Genomic DNA, 14,447 nt, shown 5'->3' with positions numbered 1-14,447 from the left:
GACGTTAGTGCCTATGATCTTCTTGTCATCCGCCATAAGAAGTTTGTCGTCATATACCTCATAGGCACTGAATTTAAGCTGCATGTCGGTTGGGATAATTCAGCTTTCGCCCCCATGGACCTAATCTAGCTTGCTTCTGACGTATCTGCACAATGCCTGGTGATAATTTAATAGGTCAGTTTTCTTCGCGAGCGCTCTTTCCGCACTTGTATACTTAAAAAAGCCCTCGACATTTTACTTTGCGTCACTATTAAACTGAAGTACGTATGGCAATACCACCGCTCACTCACTAGTGCTAGATATGACAAAAAATGAATCTACAGGATGGCTTTTGAAATAATGATGTTAGCAAAATGGAATCTCCAAATATGCTTCTAAAATACAACCGGTATCGGATATTTGGAACAATACACTGGCTCATCGTGTAAGCATGGCTCGTGGGCTAATCATAGAGGCTGTTTAAAATTAACTGCGTTCTGAATGACCTTTAACCTTAATATTGATCCGGGTCTAGTTTGCTAGTTTTCACATAGACGTTATGAAAATGATAAAATGTCACATACACGTAAAGCATCTTTCAGCACATGATAGTGGCATAGGTCTCCAAGATTTTGAAGGTTAAAATGTTCCATGATATATTGACCATACTTGTAATCTTCCTTTGATACGCTGGAACAATTAATTAAGGAGTAAAGGGCGTTTGTTTTGCATACCCATTTCGTTAATATTTTTAAGCCGAGCATGTATTCATAATGGTAAATGTATTTACTCAAATATTTCCATTTTGTGTCCACAAGTGTTTCAATGTTTCTGTAAATTTGCCATCGCTTTAACATTTTGATATATTTTTTATTATTTGACCGATGAATCCAGAGCTTTCTTAGAACACTACTAATCTTCTAGCTTTGAGTTTGACCCTTTCCCGAATTTATCAACAATGGAATCCTTGAGAATACATGATATAGGTCATTACAAAAGTTTAAGGTGAAATTTATATATTGGAATATGAATTATTGGAAGGAGATAGCGGAATGGAGAGAAACTACGTCAAAAAGGTTACAGTACCTGAGACAGAAAGTCACGCTAATTAACATGTTATTCTGATTCGCTCCATGCTATGTTTCGTAATTTGAATACAGTGGCCGATTACAGCGATAAGTACGATTACAATGGAATAAAAGACTTATAAAAACTGGTGTCATCACAAATAAATTGATATCACAGACAAAATAAAAGTTAAAATAGGTTTGAATTTTTTCAGTATACAAGAAATGCACGGAACACAAAAGACTACATTACAATGAAGACAATCAAGTTTATACAATGCAGTAAGAGTCTCCAGCGGTCAAATTTAGGATTTATCAGCATCAGTTAAAAGTTTTTATTTTGCTTTTTTTTAATTTTAAAAATATCATCGTTCCATATGCAAACAATTGTAATAGTTATGTTCTTCAATCACATTCATTATGGAGAATTCAAACAGATAAACACATTCCATTAATTTGAAGTAACGAGGCCAGTCACTTACTGTCACCACCCAACACTCACCCCTTTACATAAAAAATCAGAGGAAAGCAATACAGAGAATAGGTAATAGTCGCTGACAATATGTCTATCGATTATCATAATACAGACCGTCTAACAATTCAACAATAAAATATCATACCACAAGGGGATGGTTGATTAGGAAGAATACAATCCATCATACATACTACTATGTCATCACGCAGCAATACCATACCACATACTTCAAGGTGTAGAAAGGGAAAAGGCTACTAACATTCACACATACACACAACTATGTCATCATACATATACTATCACACACACACACACACACACACACACACACACACACACACACAAATGGCTTCATCTATATATCATAGATTTAAATATAAGGCATTATATTTACCGCATATTGCGTTGGCGCCTCAGATAAATTTACTTATGTTAAAAAGCTGTAATAATTGAACGCAATCAGTGGAATAAACTCATGACACTAAAATTCTGAAACTAAAAGAAATTTGTCATAGATTTTAAAAAAATCAGTAACAATAAAAAATATGGCTTCGAATAAAAATTCAAATAAAATTTCGAAACTAATACGGAATTTAGCTGAGACTAAATACAATTTCAAAACATGTGAAAATATGACCGCGTGTGTTTGCGTAATAGCATATGTGCGTTTTTGGTTGTGTTTATGTGTGAGGGGTAGTATCCTGTCCCCTTTCATTCCCTTGGTGCATGTGTGATAATATGGTTGTGTCATGATATAGTTACATGTATGTAGAATTGTACATTACCCATCAACTCTTCCTTTGGTGTGTGTGTGAAAGTGTGGTGCGGTAGGATTATGAAATGGTCTGTATGATGATAATTCATAGGTATGTGTCAGTCACGATTGACAAATTTCTGTCTTCTCTTCTTCTTTTTGGTTTGCGAAAGGGTGAGTGTTGTATAGTGATAGTGAGTTAGTATCTGTCTAAAGTTAGATCTTAGTCATCCGTACTTTGTATCTTACAGTGCTTCCTCAGCTTATACATCTGTTTGTAGGTGTAGGTGTTGGTCAGTAGGTGTGGGTGCTGATCAGTTTGTTGTCGGTGAAGGTCAGTAGGTATTAATGATGGTGCATTAGTCAGTAGGAGTGGGTGTTCGTCATTAGTATGGGTGCTAATCAATAATTCTGGATCTTGGTAAATATGTGCGGATTCTCTTCAGTTAGAGAACGTGTAGGGCATTAGGTGTGACTTATTGTCAGTGGCTGAGGGTTTTTGTCAGCATGACTGTTGGTTTTAGAAGTATAAAATGCTGTATGGATTGAAAACCCTAGGAATATATATGTAAAGTGTCGAATTTTGAATCGTACTGAACCTTAAAGTTGAATGCATTGAGCATTAAAATTTTATCACATTTAAGCCACAAAGGTCTTTGTGAAGGGTCATTTCGACCTATCTTATTTAATCCCCCCATGTCAGTGTTAACATTTGAGCTACCAACCATAACCGCTTGACAAAAACCCATGTCAAATTATCATTTTCAAAATTAAATTGTTATGCACCGTAGTTCACGGATTCTATGCTGTCTAAATCTGACAAAAGAAATGATTATCTTGGGATAATTTAGGAACTGTTGCTTACGATTGGGCAGAGTAAATTAAGGCATACACTTTGAAAGTAATGCGAATTTAAAGTGACGACCTGGATCGAAATTCTATAGTCTTAAAATTTCTGAGAGAGAGTAGTTTTACTTCGAGGAAGCCTAAAAAGATTAGTACTTTTCTCGTTAGACAAGAAAAAGGGATACCAGGTGGCTCTCTTGTAAGAAAAGACAGGATTTTAGTGCTAGGACGCACAATTTCTGAAAGAGAACATCATTAAGGTACGCAATTTTAATTTTCCAGATAATTCTCTATTTTTGATTGTTTGTTTTATGCACATGTGTTTGATATGACTAGGATCCATATTATGCATCGTTTATTCAATTTCATTGAAATCTGCTGATGCTAGAGTTGTTATGCAATTTAAGTCTTAATTTTACAGTTACTAGTTCATTGATAGTACTGACGACTGCATGCTATTCAAGTTTCATATATGTAGGAGTTCAAAGGGTTTTATTAAATAATTTTCTTTGTCTGCTAGGACGATACTGATTACCTTGAGTTAACGATAATCACATATTTATATCGGATTTTGTAATGTTTAAATAATCATGTAAGTTAGGGATTGCTGTGAGCTAAAAAAAAATAATTTTATGCAATAGTAATCGAGCATGTGGTAGTACAGGTAAAGAGATACGGTAACGTTAGATGTACCGCTAACGTGTTAATTATGGCTGGTCGCTGTGAAGCGAGGGTGATGTTCTATCTGAATAGTTCAGAATTTATGCAGTGTGGATAGCTTTTATGCCCCTGAGCTTCGTAAGTGACTGAACTTTATGTACGCGTAGAAAGTGGTACACAAAGAGATTTAGGGGTAATTTTGTCCTTTAAGGAACAGTTTTCCGACAATCCGAAGCCGGAAGTCCAAAAAGAAGTGACGAGATCAGAATAAAGGACTAGGAAGTCCAGAAAGGGATGAAGCGTTAGGAATAGGAAGGCTTGAGGAAATAGGAAGACGTTGATATACGGTCAAGGGAGGAAGGTGATGCAATCAGTAGCTCTTTCATCCCTCGTTATTATGATGAAATAAATCCAAATTTTACACTGCTATTCAATTCTGCAGACATAACTTACACTGAATTAGAGTTGTCGCTATTAAATATTATTGATTTTAAAAAAAATATTTTTTCTTGTTTAAGGGAGCTCTTATTGCATTATTTCTTCCAAAGAGTCTTGTTCAGTTCTCTGTTGAATTTCTATCTTTCCACTCCCACCGGGCTATACTATCGATGGAAGTCATCCTCTAGATAACGCCAGCCAAATCCAATTAGCCACCTCTCTTACTAAGAGGGCGACGTTACAATATCATATTTGAAGACCTTCTAAAGTCACTTACATTTTTATATTGCTGAGTTGTAGTACATACTTTCTCCACATTTTGGCACAGTAGGCTATCAAAATACAGTTCTAGCTCACTTTTGGAGAATCAGCCGCGAGACAAGTTAATGTTGCACAGGCTTCTATATCAATATTTCTTACTTCTGGGATTTAGTCGCAACAGAAAGCATATCTATGTCTGTTCTTATTAAGAACTAATTATGTAACTGATTCGGAGTTAATCATATCATACTGGAGGCCAGCTTTTATGATAAATCTGAAATTTCGAGGATAAGCGCAAGGATACAGTAGGCAATGTTCTATGTTAGCATCACTTTTATAACACAGGGTCATGATTATCGGAGGAAACATAAGTTTATATTGTGCAAAAGATCTGGAGGTTTTCTTCTACCGAAGCCATTTGAAATTATTCCAATTTAGTATGAATTAATAGTCAAGCATATTGACCAAGAAAACTGAATTTATTTCAAATTAAACGTATTTGACGAGCAAAAGAGTCAAGTTTTTCGACTTTTAAAAATAAATTTAATTTCAAATGAACACAATTGTAAGATTGTAATTATCATATGACGAAAAATATTGATTTTATTTAACTGAACCTCTGAGTATTATTGTTCAAGTACTGTGAAATGCATTCGACTGCCTCGGTCATAGTGCCTTTGTTTTAAAAGACATCAACACGCTTTATGAAGTCACGATATGTTATTATCGGGTTTAGATATAGAAAATGAACGCGTGCCGCCTTCATCTAGATGCAGCATTCGCGATCTACAACATGATTTGAGACTAATACTGCTTTTTAACTTTGGACCCCCAATCGTGATGACACATTGGATCCAACTACTATTATATATAAGCCTTATTTTGTATTTAAGCTATGTGGTCTTTATGGAATCTGAAGGATATATTCAGAATAGTGAAACTTCTAGGCATAGTTGCAAGTTTGGATACCAACAAAAATAGTGTTGGATTCAAAGTAAATTCGACCCCAAATTCGCAAGAACCACATTCATCTTCAGCACACATCGACGGACGCACAACCTGGAGGATATCGAAAAGGAACTTGTCATCACAACTTTTCGTGCTAACTGTGGTGTCCGTCAATAAGTACAAAAGTCGATAATTATATACAGGTAATCCCTGTGGTAAAATGCCAGTATGCTATTGTTTTCTTTTAATTTATTTGTACTTATGTTAAGAGCGAGTCTCGCGTCACCTGTCTGATACAATTTTATCAATGTGAGCTTGAAATTAATACTCTGTGTAGGTATTTTAAAAATTTAGCTTCCAGTGGGGTTATTCGTAAAACAATACTGACCGAGGTTTATTATTTTTTTTAAAGTACGAACGGTAGTCACCTCAGTCCAAGTTTTCTCAATGTACTTTTGAAACTGTGGTAATTGATTGTTCGTATTCTCGTCAAATCGTGCTACACAGTGAAAGGGCTAGCTGTGTTTGTAAACGATTCTTAAACGTAATTTTAATAAAAAACAAACAGTTCTCCAAAACGTATCTGCATCCAGAAGGTAGGTACGTTTTGAGAGTAACTAGTTTTTTTTCTGTGAAAGTATCGTTGTTACGGCTATCTGTAGCACTTGCCAGTAATTACTACTCGTCAAATCTTCAGGGGCTGGCGGGAAGGAGGGGTGGGGGAGTGGGTGGTTCATCTTGCCTTTTCATTATTCAACAAATAGTTTGCTGAAGTTTTTTTATTCATATAGACAATTCATTTCCGAAATTAGCAGTGATACTTTATAAGCGACGAAACCTTTGCTGATAACAGAGGATACCATTGACGAATACGTACTGATAAAGATTTTCACATACCGACGTAATGAATGGGTTACCTTCGAAAAATGGATAGTTGGACACATTCTAGCTGTACTCTCACTTTATATATCTATACACATCACAATAATAGTTTTACTCAAAACCGACTCACCAATTTGAATGTATGTATCTATCATATACAGCACAATCGTTCACCTATCGCTGCTGATGAATTAACCTAACACAAAAGCCGGTGTTCCAGGGATCTTTATCATAAATTATACGGTATATTTATGTATAGTCCTAGTTCAATCTCTTGATTAGAGTGCTTGTCATGGGTGTGTATAGTTTTAACTGTATGACTGGTTTAAACATACATCGTGTCTTCGAAAGCAAATAGGAACCAAAGATAAATGTAAAAACAGGTAGAGTGCATGTTTCCGCGTTTTTTTTTTTTAAATTTTGTTTTGGTTTGTGGGGGGATGGGAGGAGTCTAATCCCGTTCATCCGTGCTTGCGTGCAAGTACGCATGCGTATGTCATTTCCAATGATAATATCCGTATGCTCCATATTGAATCTGCACTGGATAGAATTTGCTTATTTATACCAAACGTCAAATGAACTGTGGAATATTGTCGCAGATTATAACAAATGAAATGGTGTTTATCTTAAACAATGCACCTATTCAGTCTTCTTGAGTCTTGTATTTTAGACATGGATAAATTATCGAGTTTAGATTCGCTTACCTCTCGCTAATTTGCTGCATTTAACAATCTCTTAGCATATACCGTCTAGGATTTTGCACATGCTCCATTGAAATTATTGAACAAATTAAATATGCAAAACGTTTTCCAGTATTAAATTTTCACTTTGTATTCACGGAAATGAATTATTTGCTGAATTTTGACAAACGTGTTAATTTTAGCTCCCTTATGTTACTTAGTTTAAGACCATATAGTGTTTAAAGTGAGTAAATACAATAGCTCAGTTCTACTCGTGGATTATCGGCATGTTATTCATGTGTTTTTTTTTTTAATGCAATTCACGCCGAACTACTTCTCTCTTACTTAGTGGAAATCAACACACTCAACAAAACTATGATCCACTTTTCTTTGAATATTGTCATGGTATGCAGTCTCATTGGGGTTCAACCATGAGGCGGTTGGCACTAGTCAGGTATGTGTCCCATACCCGATCGGCACAACACCACCTTCATCTCTGCATTGTTTTCTATACGAGGGGTGCCACTATCCAGCAGAAGATTTGACGTTCTGAAGTTTGTATGTGGAATTTTCATTCCACATATTTCTCCAAGTCTGACGGACTTGCTGATTTATACAATATTTTGACGTCAATATATTGAATCTTTCACTCGGAAACAGGTGATTGCAGGTCGGATTTTATGAAGCGCCGTAACGGACAAAAGCTGGTCCAATGAGAAAGTTGCAGTTGAAATTTCGATTTCGTATATCGAGAAATCGAATATCACGTGTTGGATCAAGTTGCATCTCCTTAAATTTCCATTTTCGAGATCGAGATTTTAGATTTTATATGTTAAATGATGGCGTGGTGGTTTAAAGTTATATTTCCTATGTGGACTTTTTACAGTGTATATTTTGAATTACGTATCGGTAGTTGAAATTTCAATAACATATGTCGATAATCCCCAATTCACACGTTGTATGCAACTGTTTGTGATGAAAGTTCCATTTCATATGACAAGTATTTAGATTTCATCTCTTGAATTTCACAGCAACGAGACGCTGCCTCCTTGTTTAAAATAACGAGGTCCGTTCACTAGAGTGACCTCTAGCGAAGAAATTCATAGTAATTCTCGACCTGTGAATGGTAACTTTCAAACTGTAAATGCATGAAATGTAATATGCCTCATAATTGAATACACGAATGATGCCTCTTAACACTCTATATTATCATGAATTGTTAGAGCGGACATTGTGTAATGTTACTTTTAACACCAACACATCATTTCACCATATAAATATAATAATTCTGACTAGCACAATAAAATGTCAAATCACCTCTGTGTAATTCAACAGATACAATCTCAAAACTCAACATACAAAATGGAGCTTTCAGCACAATCAATGTGATTCAACATATAAAATTAAAACTCTCGACATATGACATTAAAAGTTCAACAACCGCCGCGTTATTCAGAAGATACAATCTAAAAACTCGACATTGGACATCGAATTTTCAACTGCATAGTTCAACAGATGAAATCTAAATGCTGAACATATGAAATGGATCTTTTAACATAAACTCTTTGAACCAATTCGTAAATTAGGAATTCTCGACGTATGACATCGAACTTTCAACATCCGCCGTGTAAAAAATTCAAACGCCACAATCTAAACCCTCGACATAGAAAATATAACTTTCAACCACTACTCTTTAATTCAACAGATACGATCTAAAATCTCGACCTAGAAAATGGAATTATAACGACAAGATTTAAAAAAAATGCAACACATGAAATTGGAATTCTGGACATATGACATTAAAATTTCAAAGGTAACGTCCTGATTGGACCAACCTTTGTCCGCAAGGCGCCTCATAGGCTCTGGTTATTTTATCTCCCCTTTCATTGCCCTTATATCAAATACGACTAGGTAGCGAACGGTACAGAATACGTGCCGCTGATTGTATGAGCACATTATGTTTCTATAATATCTCCATTTACCGGTTGAAATGTTAACACCCCTTTTTGTTCCTTTACTGAGATAGAAAGCACCTGGCAATTTTTAATGTTCTTTCCCAATCATAGTCAGCAAATTATAGAATTTATTAGGAACTTACTCTCAGTGCCGTAAGCAGCTGTGAGCTTAGAGCTGCAGCTTTGGGGATGCATGTGAAAAATATAGAATTCTACAACATGTATAAAACTGATACCAGATGATTTAAAAATTGCTCATGCTATCAATGTGCCTCCCTTGTCCCCCATCCCAGTCATTTTGTTTTTTGCTGTTGTTGTTATTAGTCACTGTTGTCATGATAAAATGCTGCAATAATTGTATCAAATAGAGAGGGGGCTAATTTTAGTTGTTACAACTTAATGCCAAATCCAGTTGTATTATATTATGATAATACAAAATGTTTAAACCATTTAACCTGTTCATGTATTTAGGGTTTTGCAAGGCTTTCAGTGTGGAAAGGGACTCCAGAAAGATCAAACTTGTTGTCTTTCGTTAGATTTGTTTTATTGAATAGGTTCAGTGTAGCTTTTAGTGTGTGCTATTTATGCAGTAGAACTTAACGCGTAACCCATTAACCTACTCGACATGATGATTGATTGGGATCAAGCAAACACAGCTCTACTTTTGTCTCCATCTTTCGAACCATCTGTATACAGGGACGCATGGATGCGATAGGAGTTGCTGATTTCATTTAATTTACTCAGAAAATGGACAGGATTTGTTGAAGATGTTTTGAAGTCGCAATGGTCAAATATTATTTTGCGAGGTTTTGATAACCACAGTTCTGACTGGGGAATACATAATATTGCAATATTTCCAACAGTGATTTGGGATGCTGATAGGTGAAAACGAATTCATACGCCCAGGTGGAATGAAATTTGGTTTCTGCGTGTACAATGTTGGCATTTAGTATCATCTAGGGGATTAGATAGGGTCTAAGATGGCTTGATAGCATAACGTTTTGTTTGTCAGAGATGGTTCGTTTATCTCAAAACAGGGTTTCTGAAGAGGAAGCTCTAAGTTCATCCAAAGTCAAAGTTCTTCATTATATATCCCATCAAGCATCTGAAGTATGATTTGCAAGCCGATTCGTACACAATCGAGTCACGGCCAAGTAAAGATCATATTATGACCTGTATAACCATAGCAAGACCGCACGATATGCTCCCCAATGTGTTTTTGTCACGACTCGTTCTAAATCCAGGACTTTTGGACATTTGCCCTTGAGGTATCTAAAATGAAGAAGAAAAGTTAGTTTAAAGTTGAAAATAACCCTTGATCTGTAGTTGACCCCAAGTACTATAAATCACTTTCATCTATAGAAGGTCAAAATGTCCTCGGTATATAATGAACAGTCAGTTCCTGGTTTAAGGCATTTCACAATGTTGTTAATTTTGATGCTGATTAGGGTGACTTCAGAAAAAGGGATGCCTGCCTTATCCCTAATCTGTTTACTATTTAAAAATTTGGAAATGAAGTTAGGTAGATCTAGGTTGAATATGTCTTTCATTATGCCATTCTTCCATGTTTTGTCGTGAGCTTACTCTAAGTCGAAAAAGACGGCAACAGTGTGTTTTCTTTACAAGAAATTTCCTCCAAAAAATGCTTCGGTCTGACAAGATGGTATGTTGGGCTCTAGTATATGAGTTATAATTAGTCGTTAGTTGTGTTCAAGATACAAGACGAGTCTATCATTTGTCATCCGCTTGATGGTTTTGCAAGCAGAAAGACAAAGGCAAATTAAAAAATATGAAAATGTATAGAGTATTGTTCCTTGAAATGTTGCACACAATTTTAGCTGCTACCATAAAAAATTATGAAAATTTATACAAATCTGTTTTGAGTGTCTAATGTATCTGCATATACACTATACAATTCAGTGACTGGAGCAAATACGATATATATGTACTCGGTCACAATTATTACTTCCGGTTCAGGAACCAAAAATTTAGCATCGGTCTATTTTTAGAGCATTGTTTCCTTTCTTATTTTAGTTATGATACAAGAGTTAGATTTAGGCATTATTGGTATTGGTTTCAAGGTAATTGTTTATTCTTTAGAATTTTAATATTTAATTGTGGTTGTCCCTGTATGTTTCAGTGACAGTGCACAGTGAGTAACGACACTTTGATGCTAACCCGGAAGTGAAATCTGTGACCATTGAATGGTATGTTGCTCACACTCCAGCCTTTTAGAATAATGCCGGATAACATATGACTAGAATTTCACTGTGATTTCATCTTCGACGGTATTTTAGATTAATGATTATTAGGATTTGGACACAGTGAAAAGTTCAGTACTAAAGAAACAGACATAGAGACCATTTAGGATAAATAATTTTGACCTGAGTCAATACTGATAAGACTCAGGTCACAATTATTATTTCCGTTTCAGTACCCACGATTCCGGTCTATATTTAGACCTTTATTTCCCCTCTCGTTTTGGTGGAAATACGAGAATAGTTGTGGGCATTCTTGGTATTGATTAAAGGTAATTGTTTATTCTTTAGAATTTGAATATTATGGTGTGGTTGTCCCTGTGCATTTCGGCGACAGTGCACATTGAGGAATGATGCTGATCCGGAAATGAAATCGTGACGGTTTTTTTGTTTACAGTCGAGCCTCTCAAAAAATCCGGATAACATATGACAAAAACTTTCTTTGAAGATATTTTAGATTATCATTTGCTTTGTTAGGATTTGGAGACATAGGAAATTTCAGTACTAAGAAACAAATGCAAGGAAAATATAGGAAAAATAATTTGGATCTGAATTCCTCTATAGAAAATTATTGTTGGCTTCCTTTCGAAGCATAGGTGTTGATTTTACTGTGCTGCTTTCTAGGTTTCCGCTAATACACTCATACTCCCCACTCCGGAAGCGGCAAGAGGATATGTTACACTGGACAACAAATTTTTACAAAAGTCATGTTACTGAAATAAAATTAGTCAATTCTTATCAATTTTTATGTGCTGAACACGAATATGACAGTCAAATTGCAAAATTGGCTCTAGTTTTTTTGTAATCTGCAAGAAATTAATGTTTACGTAACGAAATGCATTCCAATAGTAAAAGGTCAACTGTAATAGCCTACCTATAAAAAATCAAGTCATTGACTACATCTTAGATTTCTTCGCCTGTCTCTTGTACAGCTGTTCGGGAGCATCTCTGAGGAGTGTCCAGCAATAGTCAGCCAGCATTGTAGTGGACCATTTTCCCTGGTATCTTTGTTCCATTGTTGCGATATCTTGATGAAAACGTTCGCCGTGTTCATCACTAACAATACCACAGTTGCTAGGAAAGAAATCCAAATGGGAATGAAGGAAGTGAATCTTTAGAGACATATTGCAGCCAAGTTTCTTATACTTCATCAACATGTCTTCTACTAGTTCCTTATAGTTTTCTGCCCTAACATTTCCGAGGAAGTTTGTAGAAACTAGGCGAAAAGCATTCCATGCTTGTTTCGCGTCACCTTCCAGCAAGTTGTTGAACCGGTCATCTTTGAAAAGCTCTCGAATCTGAGGACCCACAAAAACTCCCTCTTTAATCTTTGCTTCGCTGAGTCGAGGGAATTTTTCATGCAGGTATCGGAATGCTGGCAAAGTCCGGTCAATGGCTTTCACGAAGTTCTTCATCAAACCTAGTTTGATGTGAAGGGGTGGTAGCAAGATTTTCTGAGCCTCAACCAGAGCTGGGTGTTGGATATTCTTCTCTCCAATGGCTACATTCTGCCTGTGAGTCCATTCCTTCCTCATGTAGTGCATTTCCCTTGCTCGGCTATCCCACTCGCATAAGAAACACATGTATTTTGTATATCCTTGCTGCAGTCCCATTAAAAGGGCAACTACCTTCAAATCACCACAGAGGTGCCAGCTGTACTTGTTATACTCAATGGAATTCAGTAGCTGCCTTACGTTATCGTATGTCTCTTTCATGTGGACAGCATACGCTACTGGAATAGATGGAAGAATGTTTCCATTGTGCAAAAGCACAGCCTTGAGACTCAGTTTCGAAGAGTCCACAAATAGTCTCCATTCTTGTGGGTCATGAGTGATTTTTAAAGCATTCATGAGGCCCTCAATATCGGAACAGAATATCAGATTACTTTCCTTTCTGAAGAAAGGCTCCAATTGCTGGTGGCGCTTTCGATATGCAGTAATTGTGACATCTTCTTCTAGAAGATTCCATTGTTGGAGTCTTGATCCTAGCAATTCTGCCTTGTTCTTTGATAAGTCCAAATCACGAATCAGGTCATTTAGTTCTTCCTGTGTTATTCTGTGTGGGGTTGATGATGCACCACAGTGAAAATCTGGATCACTGCATGCTGATGGACCAGGAGAAGAACAGGTCGACTCACCTTTGTCTTCGTCAGATGAATCAAGAGAATATTCTGCTGGAGGTTCTGGAATAGGAAGTCCCTCACCATGTGGAACTGGTCTCAATGCAGACGGAATGTTTGGGTAGACTATTCTCGACTTCTTTCGCTTCGTTATTCCGCCGGAAAGAGGAGGAACCAAGCAGAAGTAACAGTCATTTAGGTGGTTGCTTGGCTCTCTCCACACCATTGGGGCTGCAAACGGCATTGATGACCTTTTGCAATTCAACCACTGTGAAAGCTGTGTTGTACATGTAGCACAGCATATATGCGGAGCCCAAGGCTTGTCTTGGTCACCAACCTTGCATCCGAAGTAAAGATGATATGCCTTCTTCACTTGAGAATTGATACTTTTATTCTGGTTGGCAAATGTCACTTCCCCACAAATATAGCAAAAATTGTCCGCGGTATTAACACACTTTCGAGGCATTACTGTTCTTTATTGTACGTAAATGGATAAAATAATAAGTTTTATGTAACAGTAGCTTGAACTGTCTCGCACAACGTCTAAAATATTTTAAATGCTGAACCTATCTGATTGGGCTTTATATAGTACACTGCTTACGTCAGCTTCAGCAGCCGCCTGGCATTAGTATAATAGGCCTACACATGTATAGTACACTGCTGACGTCAACTTACTTCAGCAGCCGCATGGCATTAGTATTGCATTGCATCAGAAAATGATGCAATCAACTGTGGATGATGTGAGCATGATGGTATTATGCAATGTTACATCATTATTCCGGATGTTGCTGCAGTCCTACTGGAGAAATTTACACAGTGAAACATAGAAAATGAGGTATATGAATATCTTCAAAACGAGAGCCAATACAAATTTTTCACGGTTATATTCGTGTTCGGCACACCAAAATACTACAGATTAGGGCCTTTTCAAGTCAGTAATGATTTCACTGTTGACCAGTGTTATCATCATGAACAGATAGCCTTGTCGTCTACACAGCTCTTTTACTTTTCGTGAAGGCCGGGTACACTATTTTCCTGTTACAACAGTCCAGTTTTGTCGGGGCCTACCAATATATTTGTATCGTACTTGCCCTCTACACCGTTTTGCTATTATTATACGCCTAC

The sequence above is a fragment of the Sinohyriopsis cumingii genome, chromosome 2, assembly GCF_028554795.1.
Source record: "Sinohyriopsis cumingii isolate HCF-2022 chromosome 2, ASM2855479v2, whole genome shotgun sequence".
NCBI lineage: Eukaryota > Metazoa > Mollusca > Bivalvia > Unionida > Unionidae > Sinohyriopsis > Sinohyriopsis cumingii.
This window is presented reverse-complemented; position numbering follows the sequence as displayed.